The following is a 20,002-nucleotide window of genomic DNA, read 5'->3' on the forward strand; positions in this document are numbered from 1 at the left end:
AAATCCGTCTTTCTGACCAAGTAATATCATAGACCTCCATCCCTGTTAACTTTACTTCCCATGAAGTATTTGCACACTACTCCAGTTTGCAATACATATCCACCGTGTGCCTTATGACTGCATACTATGTCGTACTGTGGAATATGTTATTAGTGCTTAATATTTTGTGTACTTATATGTTCTGTTTTTGTGTACTTGTATATTCTCCGTACTTGTAAGTGTACACCGTTGCTGAGAGAGAAACAGACGTCTATGTTCTGAACATGTGGCAGAATTGACAATAAAGTTGACTTTGACTAACTAATGTTTTGGTTCAGTTTTGTTCTTAACTGTGTTTAATATTTAATTTGTTTTACTGTATTTGTTTATTCTTTTATATACATTTTGAACATCAGTAACAATAACTGTATAAAACGATTGATGACGTGTAGCCACCCAAAAGTAAAGTCAAAATATTTTGATCGGTGGCTGGCTGCATAGACCTGACTCCCTCCATGTTGGTGGATGGGACATTTAGACAGTTCATATCACACAGACGTTTGTTCAAACTGTTCGTATTCCTGATATGTTTGGATTGTATTTATCATTTGATTACATAAAAATGGGGTGAAAGATCATGATTGACAGCTGAGACTGTGTTTTGATTGGTCGAGGGCAGGTTATTAGCGAGAATCTCAATTCCAAGCCCCCCCCCCCCCCCCCCCCCCTGATCACTGCTATCCAGACTTCTGCTCCATATATCGTCACCATCGTCCATCTTTAGATAATCTAGCAAAGCCTCATAGCTTTGCTTACATTTTCCAAAGATCTTCTTACACTGACATTTATTATGTTGATAAGGGAATCTCCAGAAGTCATTGAGGTTCATCCACTGGGGACCATAAACGTCAGAATTTAATTTAATGTCTATCAACACATTAATCTTTGAGCTAATAAACTCAAAACCAAAAATGTGGAGCCGTAAGAGGACAAGTCAGTGGATCATTAAACCCTTGGACAGTAGGATGCATCCCCTTGGGACCATGATCATCCCATCCAGTAGTTAGACATATCATCATGGACCAACGTGACAAACCGACACTGAAGACCAGCTGCTAACTTGACTGATATGAAAAATAGTTTTTTGTTTTGTAATTACACTATGTAGTGTCACCTTCCTCTCCTGCCTCTGATGAATGTGTTGTGTTGCTGTCAGCCGACAGATCCTTAATCTAAACATGCTGAGGAACAAGCCTCCTTTTCGACGGGCTTCAAGGCTTTACAGTTTCTTTTATAGAGTAATGGAAAGACGATCACACGACTCGAGCCAGCCCCTCTGTGATTCCACATGGCTGCCTGATTAGCCCTTTTTTCCCCTGATGGAAAACACATGGCTTCCACGCAGCTTGTTCATTTCAGGTTTCGGTCGGGGTAACGCTCAGCAGCGAGAGTGCTCGGTTCGGAGCCTCGGCCTTGAAGAGCAGTCATCATCAGAGAGCCGTCCCCTCTGGTCCCCACCAGCCACTGACTGTTATTCAGCTTTCCAATGGAAGCTGGCCGGTCCCTTGGGAATGCATGAGTGTGCCTGCCAGCAGGAATGCATCAGGGGCAATAGAGAAAGATGGAGGATGGATGGAGGATGGTGAGGAGCTGCTGCTGCTGCTGCTGCGTTTGCCTCTGTGTGAAAATGAGTCCATTAATTCAGCCTCCCCCCTCTCCCCCTCTCCCCTATACCTCCCCCCAGCCCTCCCTGTGCCTGTTGTCTCTGTTTGTTAGCGAGATGATTCCTTCTGTCATGTCAAAGGCAACATTATCATATTCCTGTTGCCTGGGAAACCAGCGCTGAGCCAGACAACGACTTAAAGCCTCCGCGGTGTTAGAAGCCGGGGAACATGAAAGGTTATCCACGGCTCTGTGACAGTCGGAATAGTGACATATCTGAAAAGGTCTTATTGTTGGATGTGTTTTTTCTTTCTCTCCTTCTCCTTGCTTTAACTCACTCACCGTTACCTGATAATTTCCACCCTCGGTTGTTTGTTAATGGATTCAGTTCAGTGAAATAGGAACACGGCTTATAGGCAGACACAACAGTGATATGTTCAATTCACCCTGAAGCGTGAAGATCAAGTTTTGACCGCAGCATTGTTTCCTTCCCGTCCAATCAGACCATCTACTGATTTAAAAGTGTTGACATTCAACGAGACGATACGGCTGCAGAAACATGAACCTGCAATTATGAACTGATGATATCGGTAACTACCTTAAAAAGTGTGTTAGCCATTACACAGCATGTAACGGATTATCCTGCATGAAGTGTTTATTATTCACCACTTTATTGATATCTCGTATGGATTTCAACACCAACAGCAGAGAATCCTACAGCTTTATTAATGTTTAATAAATCATCTACTGAGGCTTTTTTGATCAGTTAGAAACCATGAGTATGATCAACGTCTGGGTTGCCAGGTTGGGACACACGTCCCTGTGGCTGCTGTTTATCCTCCTGCAGCATGACGCTTCATCTGCTGATGAGCTCTCTGGTTCATCATGAAGACCACTCGGCATCTTCCCTCCTGGAGAAGGTCTACGGAAAAACCGTCTTTCTATAACATTATAACAACCTGCGAAAACATGTATCAATAACTTATTCATGTTAATATCTGTATTTTGATTAGGCTAATTACATAGAAAGAAACCCATGAGTTATTTTATTAATTAAAAATTCACGCAATGTATGTTACATTAGAAAAGCTAACCTATGTAATCAAGGGTAAAGCACAGGAATTTGAAGAGATATGGGCACCCTTAATGGACTTTCTCAGGAAACGGTAGATTATATATCTGTAGGGATATCGAGTGTGACCTTTTATTGTTTTATTTTCTGTTTTATTTTCTATATTATTGGTATTATTTTACGTAGGTATGTAAGTTTGTGTGCGTGTTTCTTTCTTTATTTATTTTTTTGTATGTATGTGTATGCAGTGAAGTTCACCTGCATTTCATTGTGCAACTTGTGTGGTATGTGTTATGTATTGTTTTGTGTTTTGTACTGGAAATAAATAAAAAAACATTGTTCAAATCAAAAAAAAAAAAAAAAAATTCACCAAATTGTATAAAAACATTATAACATTTGGCGTAAAATGAGAATAGTAATCTTCATGGTCTATAAAACAAGTGTCCCTATTGTGACAGGTATTCTATAGACATGTATGAGTGCATGTTTATACAGTAGTCTGTTGTTTCATTGGTCTTTATTTCCATTATTTTTAACTTTTAATTAAGTATTATTTTTTTAATGTTCAATTTTAAATGATAAGAGTTTTTTTTGCTTTTTGCCTTTGATATAGTCGAACATCGGAGGCAACAAGCAAAACTACTTTTTGCAGCGAGTTTCTATATTTGCTTGTTTTCTGACTTTTGCAGCGCGTTTCTATATTAGCTTGTTTTGCAGCGCACGTGTCCTCAAATTGTTGAAGTTGTCATCCTTTTTTGCACGTGTCTTTTCTATCTGCAGTGTGCATTGCATTGAGCTCTCTCGGCCTCCGTAGATATTTTACGGGATTTCCCCATTTCCCCCCTTCTTGTAGAAGCAAACAAATCCAATCCCGGTCCAGTGGTGGCTCCAGCTCCACATCTTGTCTTTTGTCAAACCCCGGCTCTGTGGACGGGGACAGTTCAGTCCGCTCGGGTCCGCCGCTCCGGGGTTTCGCTCGCGCTCCCGCTGCTCGGCTACATTGTATCAGTTCCCACACGAAGCAGCAGCAGCAGCATCGCTGGACGCGGAGGAACCGAGGAACTAACCCGGAGGAGACGCTGCTCTCTGCGGGATTAATCGCCACAGGGTCGCCGCAGGAAGGACCGGAGTCAGGTCGGGCACCGATAACGATGTTCCCGGGACTCGGTCGTCCCCTTCGGAGCGGACGCGGTCTCTTGGTGTGATGGCAGAAGTCCAGTGAGTCGCTGGCCTCTCCTCCTCTTGTGCTGGGAGTCTCGGGGAGTGCGCCGCTTTCCGCCGCTCCACATTTCTCCAGAGGCTTTATTGTGAATCCAGGCGCTTGTTTCCACGGAGCCGCTCGCCGCCATGGCCGGAGCGGCGCTTGGGATAGGAGTGGTTAGCTAAGTCGGTAAGTTGCTCCATTTCCTCCCTCTCTCTCGTTATTGTTGGTTCATGCAGCGACTCGCCATTTAACGTCAGCCTTGCGTGCGAGGGAGGGGAGCGGGCTAGCTTCCCCCCGTGTAGCCGCCGCCGCCGCACAGCATGCAGCTAGCCCGAGCCTGGCCGCTGCGCTCCGGGCTCATTGTTTCACTCCGCCTGCTAGCTTACCAGCCCGATTAGCCCCGCACACGAAGCTAACCTAGCCTAGCTCCTTGGAGTAAAGTGGTGCCTTGTAGAGACGGTAAGTTAGCTTAGTTAGCCGAGTAACGGCTTTGGAGCGCGGGTGCTAACGGCCAGCCCCCCCCCCCCCCCACCACCACCACTACACACATTGTGTCCCTGCATTTGTGTAATTCCCCTGTAAAGTTAATTGTTAGAAAGCAGTTGTGCAGAGTTAAAGCAGCAGATTCCTCCAGTGTGGTGGACACTGTCTCCCAAGCTGGGGACAAGAGAGACCCCCCCCCCCCTCAATGGGTCTGAGAATTTCAAGAAAACCCCCAAAAATGTCATGTTTTTCCACTCTGCAATTGAGGTTTCAACACAATGTGTTTCACTTCCACCACTCTGGTGTGTGTGTGTGTGTGTGTCTGTGCACCAGAGTCTGCTGCAACTTCAGGAAACCAGATCCCATGAAATGGTGGATTCTGGTCTAATAAACCTTTTGTAGTTTGGGATTTGTGACGTGGGGGGTGGTTGGGTTGGGGCTGGCTGGGTGGGGGGGATAAATTGGGACCCTTCTGTCCAGATTAGTAATTTTCTTTTCATTGGCTCGTGTTGTTGAAGTTGTTCAATCTTCAGTGAAGTGACTCATTCAATTACAGTTTTTCTTTTTTCTCTTTTTACTAGACCACTGCAGGTTAACCCTGGGCTCTGCTTTGTGGCCTGTGAGACTGAACCACATTAAACACCGGCCATGTCGTTTCACTGTATGCTAACTTCTAATCATGCAAATTATAAAATAGGTCTACTTTGCAGAAATTATATATTTTCTTTACCTTTTGACATTTTTCATTTGGTGGGGAAATATGCATCGTCTAATGATAGTTTTTAAAAATGGAGTCCTATGTTGTCTAATGTTGAATTTGGAAAACCTTCTTCAGGATAAAGCTAAAGATTTGGTTGCCACTGTAGAATCGAGCTTGCAGGATAAAGTTGCCACTGCCAATGGTTGTTCCCAACTAATTGTGTTGCATATTTCAGTTTTTTCCATGTGCGACTTGCTTAGTGCTGACAGTGTAACTGCTAAATCCACCATCTGGTGCGTCCAAATGAATGGGCTGGATTCAGGGAGTCATTTTCATTATCTCATAGCGGGGGGAAAAAACAGCAGATTCAGTTTTAGGATGAAGTGGAGCCAGACTTTAGGAAGAAGCTCAGCCAATGCACTCGTCAATATTAGCTTAATGCAGATGTATCTGTTCAGAAGACAGATGGAGAAGGTGGGACCGTGATTGGTCACTATGCTTTGAACAAAACAAATCGAGGGGATCTATAATCCATTACCTGTTTTAGTGTTGTAACTAAGAATCTGCCATTAAAAACCATTCATTCCATTGATTTGTCATTAGGTAAATTATATTTTAGAACATAGGGGAAAAAAGGCCCAATCCTATTTCCTAAATCCAAGGGGACATTTTCAGATGTTGTGTCTAAACAGTTCAAAAACCTATTGATTTATAAATGGATAAATGGCTGTAGAGCGTTACCCACTAAAGATTTGACTAATTGTGTCCATGAATAGAGATTAGAGTTGCCATAATACTTGTTTTCCTTGAAAGCCATTCAGTGGAAATCTTTGGTGTGGTTGTGAGCCACCTATTGTCCGTGCTATGTGTGCAGATACAAACACACCAGTAACCAAGACAGAGAGGACACTTTGGATATCTGGCAGGGAGACGCCTCACTTGTTCCTTAAAGAGCCTGAAGCGCTTCCCGGCTAATGCTGCGGTTAATTTTCAAAAACCAGTTTGGTCACTTGGAATTTTGGCAGATCGATTTTCTGGACTTGGCAAAAAAACAACTCTGAGCTGGTGAAACTGATAAAAAGGAAAAACCATAAAGATAAATGCAGGCGTGCGTTAAATGACTGGAATTCCCTCCCACACAGAATTGTAGCAGCACTTCACTGTACTGGGAATCCACTTTGTTCCAGTATGCCATGCAGTAAACACACGTCTCATTACGTGCATTACTTGGACGTTCTTTCCTCCCAGTAAGCAGCAGATGTGTGGTGGTTTTGTTCTGCAGCATCTCAGCAGACATACACAGTTCTTGGGTTCTTGGAGATAAAAGTCTTGATTTCCACTTGCATACCGTGAGCAATATAAACTGTAGATATCAATAGGGACGAAAACAAACAGGCATAGGGACATAATTAATAGTTGGGATTTTTCAGGGTCTCTCACAAATTAAGTGCTGAGCTTAACTATAGCAGTATTTGAACCATTTAACTAAATGAGCCATGTTTGGGTCTGATGCACAACGAGAGGATCAATGGCTGCTCGAGCTTCTCTAATGTGTAAGCTGTTCCTATAAATGATTCAAGGTTTTCACTCAGACTGCGAGGGTCTTAGTCGGTATTGATCCGTTACCGACTGACTTCTGTATTGATTTTATACAATGTGAGAGGGTGTATCTTCAGTCATATTACTTCTTATTCTCTACGCTGTTCCTACTGAAATCAATACAAAACATAATAATATAGCAGTGGCACGCCCCAGACTATTTCACATAGCCTCCAAAAGTGACTCCATGTGTCTGGTAACACAAAATGTTAGACATCTGGGGTTGAGATTAATTATTGTAATAGTCAAACATTGGTTCCTTCTCATCTTTACAAGGAAAGTTCAAGAGCCGATCTAGTTTTACTGGTCATTTCTAGTGGTAACCATTGACCGGAGCTTTGCTGCAGCACGCCAGGCGCATTTTTATACAATTTGACAGAGCCATCAATTGCAAAGTGGAAGTGAAATTTAAGACCCTGAGCTCCACACAATAACATGACATTTTATAGTGTAGTCAGAGTTGTGTAAATTTTGGCCAGTGCTTGGATGCGGGCCCGGGCGGAACATGAGCGCAACGCCACTTGAGGAAACCCTTGTTTTCTTATTCACCAGATGTGATTCTTGAGATAATGGAGCTGCTTGGAAGTGATGTGTTTTAGATGGTGGAGTATAGAAACAACTGGTAATAAAATGGACTAATGTATGTGATGTTGCCATAGCTTTTACTCAGTGTTGTTGTAGATACACGACTGGAGGGAAATATGATTCATGACCTGCAAAAACCCGTTTATTATTGTGTTTTGGGTTCATTTTGCCCATCGGTTCACCTTTTAAAACCTGTTCCACACCAGGATGGACATCCAAGAAACAGTGTAAGGGGGGGGGGGGGGTTAACCTTAAAACAAGCCGTGTTTGTTCAGAGGTCCAGGGCAACAGATCAGTCCAGGACAAGGGGATTATTTTGGCTTTGTGGGGCTCCCGTCATCTCATGGCTGGACTATATCCTTTTAAAGTACCTTTTTCAGATCACTCGAATTAAGCCATTTATGAATGTCTTTTTCACATATGCGATGCATTCTTGGTTTCTACTTTGGCAGAGATATCTAAAAAAAATAAATAAAACAGACCTGCTAAATGAGAAGCATATGAAATTCTTGATTTCTTTTGTGCAGTCAGTGGTGAGTGCACATTGACAGATTTAGATGAGACGGAGGATCTTTGTAGTTGAAGCCATCACACAGGGTTTTCCCAGGGTTGAGATTTATTCCGAGTGGTCCACCTTGAGTGATGGGGGATGGGCTTGTTAAAGCGCTGGAGGGGGGAGGCTCCAGCAAGACAGCATTACGTTCATCATCCGATCTGACTTCCAGATAGGCCTCAGTAATTGTCAGTTAAAGCCAATGCAGATGCACAAATCAGTCTGTTTTGTATTCAGCTCCATTTGACAGGAATATGGTTTTTGAATCTGTGAATAAAAACATCTAGAAAGATATTTTTCTCAGGATTTCATTCATCTTTTGTTGTTTGTTATAATCTTACTGCTTTAGAAATAGATTCATATTAAGTAGATCTGCAGTTATTATTCAAACCATTGTCATTATCTATTAATTGTTGAAATACTTATATTTCCAATTTTCTATTATTCTCAACTGTGAAGATAACTTTAGGTTTTATACGGTTGGCTACTCAATGATATTATCTTGGGATTTTTATTGCTGATGTTGAAGGCCGACCAATTTATTAAGGTAATTATTAATATCCATTAAGTCGCAGGCCAAAGACTGAATGGAGTTCTTTATTTCCCTGTGTCCTAAAGCTGCATATTACAGAAAACAGTCATACACAGAAATTGGCAACAAAGTTTAACAAGTGAATAGGTCTGTATTAAAACTTTACTGTAATATGAGTTTTGTACAGAACTTTGTATAATGCTGGTGGAGAGAGAATCATCACATTGAGCAGATGTCGGTGGAACTTTTTCACAGTAAACAATATTCAGCTGCAGTCTCGAGTGTTTCAGAGGCACAGTGAACCTGAGAGGAATATTTAAACACTCTTTTATAAGCAGCAGTGGGAAAAGTTGCCTTTTGACTCCCAGACCTTCACCGTCTGTAAATATCACGAATTAAAACGGCTTGTTGCTTGTTTTTATTTGCTTGTTCAGCGAGTTGTTGTTGTTCTGACAGCTTGTGGTTTACTTGAAATGCCATCGAGTAAACAAAGGCTTTGAAATGGATTTGCGCTTCTATAGTCAATATTGATCCACTCCAACCCCCCCCCCCCCCAATATGTGTACCTATGTGTACCAGCTTGGGTCATTTCTCATGAAGGCAAATACATCTGAGTTGTTAGTTGGCCTCCGGTATTATTGTTGTATTTGGAAATTGTAAATATTAGCTCTCTGTTTCCCCCGTGGCTGCTATTTAGTTGCTGGGCCATAAATCATTGGAGCTGTAAAGTTGTGTCACGGGTCAAAGAATATGCAATTCTGCTTGAGTTTTTATGGCAGTGATTGGCAATTCGCTGCAGTGAAATCCAGTTACAGCAGAAAAGAGCACACTTTGAGTGCTTGTTGCACAGTTGTTGCTTTGCCAGAGCCTGGTGATCCATCTTTTCCTGGGACGCAAGCCCAGGTTACACACATCTCTCCCCCCCCCCCTCCCACACGAGCTATAAAGATATTGTCAGCTTTTGTGGTGCGGTGCAGAAACGCTGTCTCATTTGCCTCTGGTCTGAAGTATCGCCTTCCGCGTTGTCGGGAAGAAAAGCCGTCGGATTCACGAGTCAATTCAGGCTCAAATTGAAGAGAGTTTTTTTGTTGTCGCAGTAATGAAGCCCTGTCAAACGCCATTAGTACGTTTAACACACTATTGCTCTCAGCACTGTCTTTATTCACCCACTCATAAGCAACACGACATTGTTTGTAACTCTCGCTTCACTTGCTCCTGACACTGGTGATCTTTTCACCGCAAAGCACACACACACACACACACACAACAATTTCCCCGTTCGACAAATGCTTGATTAATACGTCAGCGTGAAAATGGTGTTAAATCGCTGCCGCTCTGCTGCAGACATGGCCCATCAATTTGTTGGCAGAAAGCGAGTCTCATGTCCTCCCAGATGCTGTAAAGCCCCGATTTGTATCTGTAGGAATGTCACATGCTGTCATAAATACACATTCATTGAGTTTGGGGTTTAGAAATGGTCTGTGAAGATTGCGATGTGTGTGAGATTTCCTCCGAGCGCATCAATACTGCATCGTGGTGGCAGTGAGTGGGTGGTTCTGAGGCGCCGGCCCCGTCGCCCTCATCACTCTGCAGAATCCACTGTTGTCGGAAGAATCAAAGAGGAACATTGTCTCTCGCCGATGACACGTGCCTCACTTGTGATATCGACGGGCGAATGAGATTAAATCCACAGACGGAGAAAATTGAAAGCAGCACAAAGTGAAAAGAAACCTTCATCAAGTGGAACGGCAATTTAAACAAAGTAGTGATTCTATTTACAGTTCCACTACTTCTTCTTATAAAAACCACACTGTATTGTTTCCTCTTTTGTTTAGTAATATATTGACATGAAAGCAGGTTCAGTTTGTAGACAAATTACGTTTTTGTCATTTCAGGCTCGCAGTGACGATGACCAGTATATTTTCCCAGTGCTTGGTTAAAGAATTAACTGGGATTAACAGCTTTGTTCATTCTTCTGAACAACAGTGCAAATATCACGGGGATAGTTTAGCAGGAAAATAACGTGTTTTCAGCTCTTGTGTTGTAAAAACATTGCCACAGAAACTAGTACTCTCTCACTTTCTCCCCTTTTTACTTATTACAAAATGGACTGAACCACTGAATCCATTAATCTTGAACAAAAGTCAGTTCCAGCAATTAGTCGGTTGCATTAAGGCTCTTTAGGGTTGACTGTGGTGGTCGTCCAGTTTCCCTTGGCAACCGCAGTTGGACCACTGTCAACCATTTTGTACAGACTGGTTGCTCCTGTTGGTTTCCAACACACCAGCAATTCCACTGTCGGGGGTGTAAAGTCCTAAGCTGAGACCAATAAAAGTGTATTTGTTTGTTGGAAAAGGCAAAATATGTTTTGTGTAAATAGGTTTACATTTATTCATTTTTTTTATAAACCAAGAAAGATAAATTGCTACTTATTGTTTCTAGCTTCTCAATGATAGGATTTGCTTTATGTTTTTTATCATAATTCATAGATATTGTATTTTTGGGCTTTGGATTGTGGGTTAAACAATTTGACAACATGGCGTTCTGGCATTCTGCTAATAAATTGATTACTCAAAAAAATAACTGTACAGTGAAAACAATTGTTGGTTCCAGCCCAGCACTTTTTAAAATATCTTTCAGTACTTCGTATAAATGACGTTTGCTTTTCCAGGAAACTGAAAACATCCAGAAAGCCCTGGGGAATGCACAGAATGGAAGATGCCCTTTGAAATATTAATGCAACACAACAGACCGTCCTGGAAAACCAGCAAACTCTAAAGAATAATGGTAAACCTGTTCAGACATAACTCATTTGTGGTTTCCCCCACATTAATATAGAAGACAAGTGACAAGCTACTGATCTGATCAGGCGGCAGGAAGTCATTCTCTGTCCCTGTTCATTTTCCATCAATCGAACAAGACGATGGAACCAGATTCACTTATTCAGACAGAGAGTTGACGTCATGCTCTGATGGACATGTGTTACAGTTTTCCACAATGGAACACACGGGGGATGGAAAAACACACAACATCCCAAACCTTGACAATGCAGCTAATCAAAAAACGAGCAAATTAAGCAACACTTGCAGTAATCATACACTTTTCACCCGCCCATTACAGAGGGGGGGGGGGGGGGAAACCCAGTAATGACGCTGGACGGATCACACGGTGTAGCTGCAGGCGGTTCATATTGATTTCTTCTTCAGGGCCGTGGCTGTGGTGTTTACTGCACATTATAAAAACGTCTGCTCTGTGGACATTTGTCTAAACAGCCGGGGAAGCAATCTTGTGGCTTTAACATAAGTGGATTGGACCGTCCTGACTGGTTTGAAAGAAAAAAAATGGGTGGGTAACGTTTCACTCAACAGCTTAAGACAGATTTATGTATTTTGTGTTGATGTTGTGGTATCTATCTGCCGGGCAATGGCGGCTGCATCCACAACATGGAGGCTCTCCAGCTTGTTCTTCTTTTTCCACTGCTGGTAGAATTTGTCAAGAGGAAAATGAAGCACGTTGAAGAAAATGCTCGATAATTCTTCTTTTCAGTAACATTAGACGAATGTGTACTTCTGGAAGCCTTCCTCTTCCCACAGTCGGCTTTGTTTATAACCGGCAGAGTAAATGGAGGATAACCAATTACTCTGGGCGGATAATAAATGCACGACACATCCTGATAATGTACAACACATCCATCTGGTGAGGGAGCGGTGCCGCCACAATCCGCGGGTTAAATGCTCCTCTGAACTATAAATCAGTTCCCACGCAGGAGGCACCTACACGAGCAGCAGAGAGGCAACTCGGCTTCTGCTCGGCTCATTAGCAGCAAAGTAATATTGAGATCCTCAAAGCTGTGAATGTGTTGGACACACTTCAAACGATAACAACACTTGAGCCATTGTCCGTCCACATGTGGTGGTGTCTCAGGTTTTTACTTGCACCACACGGAAATGTGATGGAGAGAAAAACACCCTGTGACTGACGGGAGCACAGAACGTCTGACTGTTTGCTTTGCATTTTAATTTGACAGGCGTTATAAAAGAAGATTGGCAGTGTTTGAGAGAGGGAGCGCAGACGGGCATGTAGAAGAGAAAGAGGTGGATTTGACAACCGAAGATAAAGTGTTCTCGATTTCAGGATGGCCGAGCATCTGATCCCTGACCTGCAGCTGACTTGAAATTTTTTTCGAGGTGTATTTATCACAGTGGCAGCACATTTGTAAACATGGCTGCTACACCTGTGAATTAAACGGATGTATTTTAGTCAATCAGGGGTTCGTGGGTACTTTTGCAAACTGGTGTAAATCCCCCAAGATCCCTGATGCAGCACGGAGGCAGCAGTGATGGTGGTAGTTTCTGGAGTCTGAGACCACATGAAACGGGCGAGGGCTCAGTTTTTCTTGAAAATGATGGACGAGGGTTAACGTGAGTTGAAATGTGGGAGTCAACACCGGTTAAAAGATTAAGCAAACATCCAGCGCCAACAAGTCGTTATTAGGGCTGCCCCCCCGAAAGTTAAAGATCTGAACCATCAGTTGGAGGCGTCTCAGTCTGCTGAGATTTTTCAAGTGTAGTGTTTGTTTGTTGCTCCTGGGGACATTTCAGGCCCCTGAAGTGGCTGCAGATTGAGCACTTCTAGTAGTCTGGGTCGAAGACAAGAACTTCAGTGGATGCATGCCTGAAGACTTTTGGGGTAATCTCTCTGAACAGCTATTAAAATATGTATGCAGATGAAAAAAAAGCCAATAGCGGAATGGAAGCCTCGAGATCTTGTCCCTCGCTTACAGATCCTGCCTTTTCCCCAGAATCAGTTTCTAGAGAATCATTGATTATTTTTATGGAAATCTGGTTTGTCTGAAGAGAGTCTTGGTTGTCTACAGCCCGAGTAATCAAACTGAACTTGAGTAGGAACAAATGTGAGCGAATGGTAATAAAAGTCCAGTTTTATTGCTCCACTGGATGAGGCTGAAGAGAGATGCATTACTGTTGCTGAAATGACTCATCCGGCTCACACCCTCTCTCCCATCGATGCTTTTTATAACGTTTCAACTTGCGGCCGGGATTGAGTGCGCACGTAAGTGTCAGCGCTCACTGTCAGATGTCACTGCCAACGCCTGTAGCTAGACTCCATTGCAAGATGGATCCATATCAGGTGGACGTAAGAAGTTGTGCCTACTATAATACGATGGGCAGACAAATCGGATACAGTAGAATTAACTGTTCAGTAATTGATACTGTGTCAAAAACTCCCAGTATCAAATCAATTGTGAAATGTGCGTCTGAATTGGTGCCTACTCCTGATACTCATCAATTCCTGAATGTGACACTCGTGCCTCCCAGGAGCAGATCACTGCTGCATTGATTCTGGAGAAGCCACCATGTGAGAGCGAGGCCGGTATATGAGACGTGCTTTGTTGACTCGGCTTCTCCCGGGGCAGCTGCTGGAAAGAGAAGCTGGCAGTTATTTGAGGTTAATGGTTGTCCATGCCCTCGCTCTAGTTAGACACTCGCATGGCAACACCTCAACTGTCCGTGGTGCAAACAGAAGTGCAGTATATGAATCATTCAGCAGTGGCCTGGTTGTCTCCTGGTAGTTTGACGCCTGACTCCACAGGAGCGGCTTCACTTCTGTTCTGCTGCTGCTGTTGCTTTGTTTTCTGCAAGTCAGCCGTTCACAGTCCTTCAGGTTATTAAAGCTGTTGTCTTATAGATTTAAGTGTCCAGAGAAGATGTATGCAGATGCCACTAGCTCGACTGAATTTATTCCATGCAGGATATTTCAGTTTTTTCACTGAGACTTTTGTTAGAATCCTGTCTGGCAGGCTGCCCGTTCAGGAATGCACGCAATAAAGAAACAGCCACAAAGACAAATACACAAGGACACAGATAAAGACACACACACCCAGCAGTGTTAGACAAGGGACTGTCTGCTCTGTAGCCCTGGGCCGTGTCCTTTCACAACTCTTTCTTCTCCCTCTGCGTTTGAGTCAATAATTTACCCAACACATTTATTCAAGCCTTGTTCTGTTTTCACCCTGAACCAAGAAGAGAAAACCTTTATGTTGCATTGAGTGATGGGGACAAAAAAAATTCCATATAGACACATTTTTATTGCCGTGTTTGTCACTGCAATTTTCTTTTGCAACCCAAATTTATCTTTTGCTTTTTAAAATGTAGTTACAGCCCCAATGAAATAAGGACCAGATTGAGTTAAGTGTTATTTTCTTTGGAGATTTGCATTCCTTAAGCCCACTTTATCTCCTGTGCACCATCTTTCTCTCCTTTAACCTAATCTCCACCCCTACTTTCATCAAAGTGGCAAATAACGTTTTTTTCTGAAACCATTTGTGCGCACGTGTACGTACTTACTTCTGGTAGTAAAGTGTATATTGTGTACACTCGGCATCCAAGTACTGCAAAGGTTATAAAGTCCATCTTGAAACCATTAGTACCTTAATAAAACCTTTGCGATGTAAAACTTTAAAGCAAGTGTTACCTTTAAGCTGTTTCCATCGAGTGAGGATATTTTAATTTTTTGGTGAACTATCCCTTTAAGTTTTGTGTTATCTTCACATTAGTAATCATTTATCTTGATTTGGAGCTCAAATGTAAAGTCTCTACTTTGTCGGCCGACTCAAAGTTCAGCTTGTTTATCCTGAACGGTTTGGAGGAAAAGAGGAAATGTCCATTTAACAGAACCCATTTAATCTTATCTTGAAGTGCAGCACTGATACAAGTGAAAATGAGCCAGAGCCAGGACCCAGTGTCTGTGCACATCAGGAAATGTAATTAAGTCACATGGACTCCCTGCTGATAAATATACAAGTCGTGCAGTTTCTGATTGTTATCATTTGGGCGAAACAGCTTTGTTGACTCGTCGCTGCCATTTTTCTACCTTTTGTTGTTTTCAACATAAGTGATTCACTCCGAGTTTCTGGAGTGAGCCATTCTCAATCGCCAATACAGAATTTTGAAAGCTTTTGTTGAGGCCTAAAATGTTCGATTTCCTTTCAGCTTTTCTAAAAGAAATTGAAATCTTTAAGTTTTAAGGTTTTCTCTTTCCTCCAGTAACATTGCAGGTGCAAAACTGTTTTTCTGAATATTCAATCTACAGATATGTTGTGCAAAGAAAATGAACAGGACACAAATGTCAATTGAACTGATGAGGTTAAGTGGCATCGACAGACTGAAGCAGAGTATGTCTTTAATTGATTTGATTATGTTATATCATTTACAATAATCACACATTTTAGTCAGGCATGAAGTCGGTGAGCTTCCAAATTGACCACAAGTACAATCAAGTGTGTCACAGTAGCCGCTGCTGTTACTGTATCGAATCTCAATTACAGAACGTCGAGACCAGAGATAATTACGGGTGCTTTTGAGAATCTAAGTGACTGGCTTTTGTAATTCAGAAATCACGGCAGAGTGAAATGGCCGAGCATGTTAATGGAGCTGCTCCTGTTCCCTGCTGGTCTCTTTGAGCACAGGAGAAATCAAAGTGGCACCTTGTCAGTGTTTTAAGATCCGGGCTTCCTTACACCAGGCCTATGTGCCACAGACGAGCCGCACTGTGATTATTTTTCTGTGCTCATGGGTTGGTCGGATTCCCACTTCAGACTGGACACCTCCTTTTCAGCTCCACTAGATTTAGATGTTCTTGTCGTTTATTAAAGCATCCAGGGAGTGAAGGTTTCCGTCTTTGTTTGTCTGTTTCAAATAAAAGTCTGGCTCTAGTTTAATTTCAATTACTATTCCTGACAGAAAGGGCTAGAAACCCATAACCACTGATGTGTAGCTGAGGAAAGTAATTGGGACTTAGCTGTAGCTTGTTTTTCATTTAGGGAACTGTTGGGCCTTGGCAGAGGTTCAAACTCCACCGAGTCCAACTCTAGTTTGTCTATATTTCCATTTCTCCTAATTTTAAGGATCAGCTGATATTTCTAATCATACTTCCCAGAGAACACGTTCCTTTGTGACAGACACATGCTTCTGTGAATGAGTCTGGGATCACCGTGTCAAGCATTTCCTCTTTCAAATAACAGTAAATGTCATCGCTGCAGCTTTGATTAGTGCCAGAACAACAAACACATTTATTTGCTTCTAATAATTCAAAGTGTGATATTTAGCTCAATTTGATTATAGTTCACACAGACTTGACTTTATCTTCAAGCAGCTTAAGAGCGAGTCTTTATTCTTTCATGTAATCGTTTGATATCGTTATCAAAGGGAACACACGCAGTCCTTTTCCGAGTCCAGATTGTGATTTTTGGTTTGAAAGTTTTCTGCTCATGTTATGTTTTAACCGGTGGCTTCTCTGGGTGATCATCTCTAAAAGCTATTGCATTGTAATTACAGTGCCCTCGACGAGCACTCCATTAAGTAGTTCTTGTTCTAAGTGTATACATTCGCTTGTTATCCCCTGTTTACCCACAATTAGAAGCTTTTACTCACTCAAAGATCATCGAGCCCCATCTGCTTGATTTAAAAATATATATTTCTCCAATAACCTATGTTTAAAACGTGTCTCCTCAAACTCTGCACTTGATTAAATTCTTGCAGGGTTATTTTTGGTTGTTTTTACACACAGATTTTTTTGGGGAGTTCACTTTCTTGGGTAGAATCTGTATGAAATCTTCCATTCAATCCGGATTGAGGAGCAAACTGCTGGATGTCAACAGCGAGTGAATGTATTTGGATCATAACGTGTAACCGATTGATTTACTTGTGTCCTTGAAAACCTCTTGGTTTGGGTCCGGCCCATCTTTGTAGAATGGTCTAAAGATGACCAGACAAGGAGTCCTTCAGTTTGTGGTATTACATTAGTAAAGTCAGGTTTTGTCAGATCCACTGTTGTTGAGTCAACTGCTGATGCCACAAATCCAGGGAGAATAAACAAAGCAAAGCAAGGTACTGACACTAGTGCAGGATTTCTATCACGTACATGTTGTGCGTCATTTTTCCTGAGAGCTGTTACAGAGAATAACACGGTTTGAGGCAGTTTTGTGCGAGAGCTTTGTTATTTTTACTGCTTCACACCAGAACCTGGACATCGAGGCCTAATCAGCCAGAGATCTCACACGTCTTTGGTTACTGTCAGTTTGAGTCACGTAGCTTCTTGTCCATGAGACGCAGGAAGGTGCTGCAGCCTGTAGGAAACCAAATGTGACCTCTTTTAGTTTCTAAAGTAGGTTAAATGAAATATGATTTATTGAGCTCCATTATAGCTCGGCTAAGTTCACCTATTGCTGGCGGATGTGAGATCCTGTCGTCGACATATTTTCTGATAAACATGCTGACTGGGCCACATGCTCCTCATTCCCATCACCTGTAATGGCTTTTTTTAATTGATTGAGAGAGTACCAGGTTTTATTGATTCTGATGCCATTATCGATTTGCAATTGTTTTGATTCTTAATCAATTCCCTTAACGATTCCCGATCAGTTCTCAGCATGGGAAGAGGTAGATCGACACAGAATCGAGGAATGAACTGTGTGTAGAAACAGTCCTAGAGAGGCTGTTTAACCAATGCTTTCTTTTATATTTTCTTAGTCAAAGAAAAAAAATCTGCTTTCGTGGCAGTAATATTATTATAGAATAGGATATTCATCCTTGCTGCTGCCCGGTTTGGAAGTAGTGTAGCTTGTGCATACAGTGCTGAGTCCACAACATTCCTGGAATTTCGGATCACGTTGCTGGTTTTACCACCTTTACTTGAAATAACAATTTACTGACATAAGAACGAGCATCTTCTTCCTGCAATGAAGCCCCTGTTTGGTTTGGTTTCTTCCTCTCCATCATGAGGATTCCACATTACAAGTTTCCTGCAATGTAGCTGTAAATGTTTGATGTCACTGTTGTTGCAATGAGTCAGGAGAACTTGCCCGTGTTGAATACTTCTCCTGAAATAGTGAACACGGTGTCTTCTACAAAGAGTTTACAAATACCTCTGGGTTGTTTGGATGAGAGTAGGATTGCTAGTCATGACTTCAAAGAAGAAGCCAGTGTTTTTTTTGTCATACATTTTCTATATTGGCAGTAAAAGTAAAGTCTTTAAAGTGCTGCAGTCCAAAGTCAACGGCCCCAAACACTCCATTGAAAAGAATATGAATCAAACAATCTCGGTGCTCTGGCCATGTGTTTTTATTGCTGTAGTTCTGTGTTGGGTGTTGGCTCAGCACAAGTGCTCCTGGATATCCTTCACCTTTCAACCAGTCGGTGCTTGTTTGATAGACGCAGCCACAGCTATGCAGGGCATGTAGCTGAGATTTCGAAGGCGTAACACTCCTCTGTGAGCGATCGTAAAACCATTCCTCTTCCCGGCTTCTCCGCGAGACGAGTAAAAGTAAGTTTGGTGAAGCATTTTTCAGTCCTTAATGAGATCTGGAGCTCTGGGAGCCGAGATGAGGCAATAATCATTATGACTATATATATATGCCTCAATAAAAAACATCATAGCATGGTGAAACTTTTTTATGATTGTAATTATAGCAGGAACTACTCTGAGCAAAGGCCTGGGCTGAGTTTCCTGCCAGTAAATATGCATTTATTAAGACTGAAGCAAGGCCCCGGTTTTAAAGTAGCTACATTTTAATACCGCTTGAAAACTCTCAGACTCTCATTCAGAGGTAGTTCTGACAGAGATAACCGTACTGTGTAATTTTCATGTTGACACATGTCGTCTTTGAGAGTGTTTCTCCTTCATGCCTGAGCTGAGGAGCCCGATTTCAAACTGTGCAACTCGCAGTGTAATTACCTGTTCTGCAGTCTGACTTCGGATCTCTCCCCCTGTGTGTGTGTGTTGTTGCTGTCTGTCGCACGTAAACAACAAGTCAAAGTGGCTTGATGAGCCCTGCTTGTGGTTTGTGCCTGAATGGAGACAGTTTGAGAGTTCCAGAGCCCTTGTTTATAGATGACATAACTTCAGTTTCATGCACAGATGGTGTTCCTATCCGTCACATGCCGAAAACATTATGCCAGGTCCAATTTCAGTTGTGTTCCATGGCAAATTGACCAGAAATCACTTTTTTAACCCCCCACCCCCACCCAGTCTTTTTCCTCTGTACTTCCAATGCAGCCTCACCCCTTCATGTGGCCTCTGTGATAGATAGCTGAATGAAACTGGATCTGTGAAAAAAGGACGAGCACTCTGGGAGATGCACAGCCTGCGTGCCTTTCGCTCAACGGGGCACTCACTGGGACATTTCCTCAGTGTGGGCTTTTTCAAAAGGGGCTTGCGCTGCAGTTCCGGCTAAGGGCAGTACAGTAGGTCAACAGCCGATAGAGTTACAACCTCTCCTTTGTGGAGGTGTTGAACAAATTAGACCTCACAACTGTTTACCCAGTCGAACAGGGACAGCTGCATCTCCCCACCCTCCAGAACCTGCCACCGACTGTTGTTCCTTTGGGGAGCCATCTGTGAGGAATAAGTCGGCACGGTGATCAAATGATTGTTCCGCAGTTTTACCTCTGTCACTGCTGTGGGGGGGGTGGTATGAATGGGCCCTTAACTGAATCAACATGAGCTCTGTGCATTATGTGACCCAGCTGCCATGTTGGACTGTTGCTCTAATGAGCGCTGGGTAATGTTAGATGGTACAACACGACTCGTTTCCTGTCAGTCAGTGGGAACAACCA

At 42.6% G+C, this 20,002-nt stretch overlaps 1 protein-coding gene across 3 annotated transcripts in view; it reads left to right on the plus strand.

The window, feature by feature from the left end:
• The first annotated feature begins 3,715 nt into the window (after window positions 1-3,715).
• LOC128437936 (zinc finger protein 609) overlaps window positions 3,716-20,002 on the plus strand; it is a 64,296-nt gene continuing 48,009 nt past the window's right edge. For 2 of the 3 annotated variants that reach the window (XM_053420235.1, XM_053420252.1), the window contains exon 1: window positions 3,716-4,103. The gene's annotated coding sequence lies outside the window, so the exon portion shown is untranslated. Of the gene's footprint in view, window positions 4,104-18,577; window positions 18,711-20,002 lie in introns of those variants that run through there. The other variant, XM_053420241.1, reaches the window with a different exon arrangement.

The sequence above is a fragment of the Pleuronectes platessa genome, chromosome 1, assembly GCF_947347685.1.
Source record: "Pleuronectes platessa chromosome 1, fPlePla1.1, whole genome shotgun sequence".
Taxonomy (NCBI): domain Eukaryota; kingdom Metazoa; phylum Chordata; class Actinopteri; order Pleuronectiformes; family Pleuronectidae; genus Pleuronectes; species Pleuronectes platessa.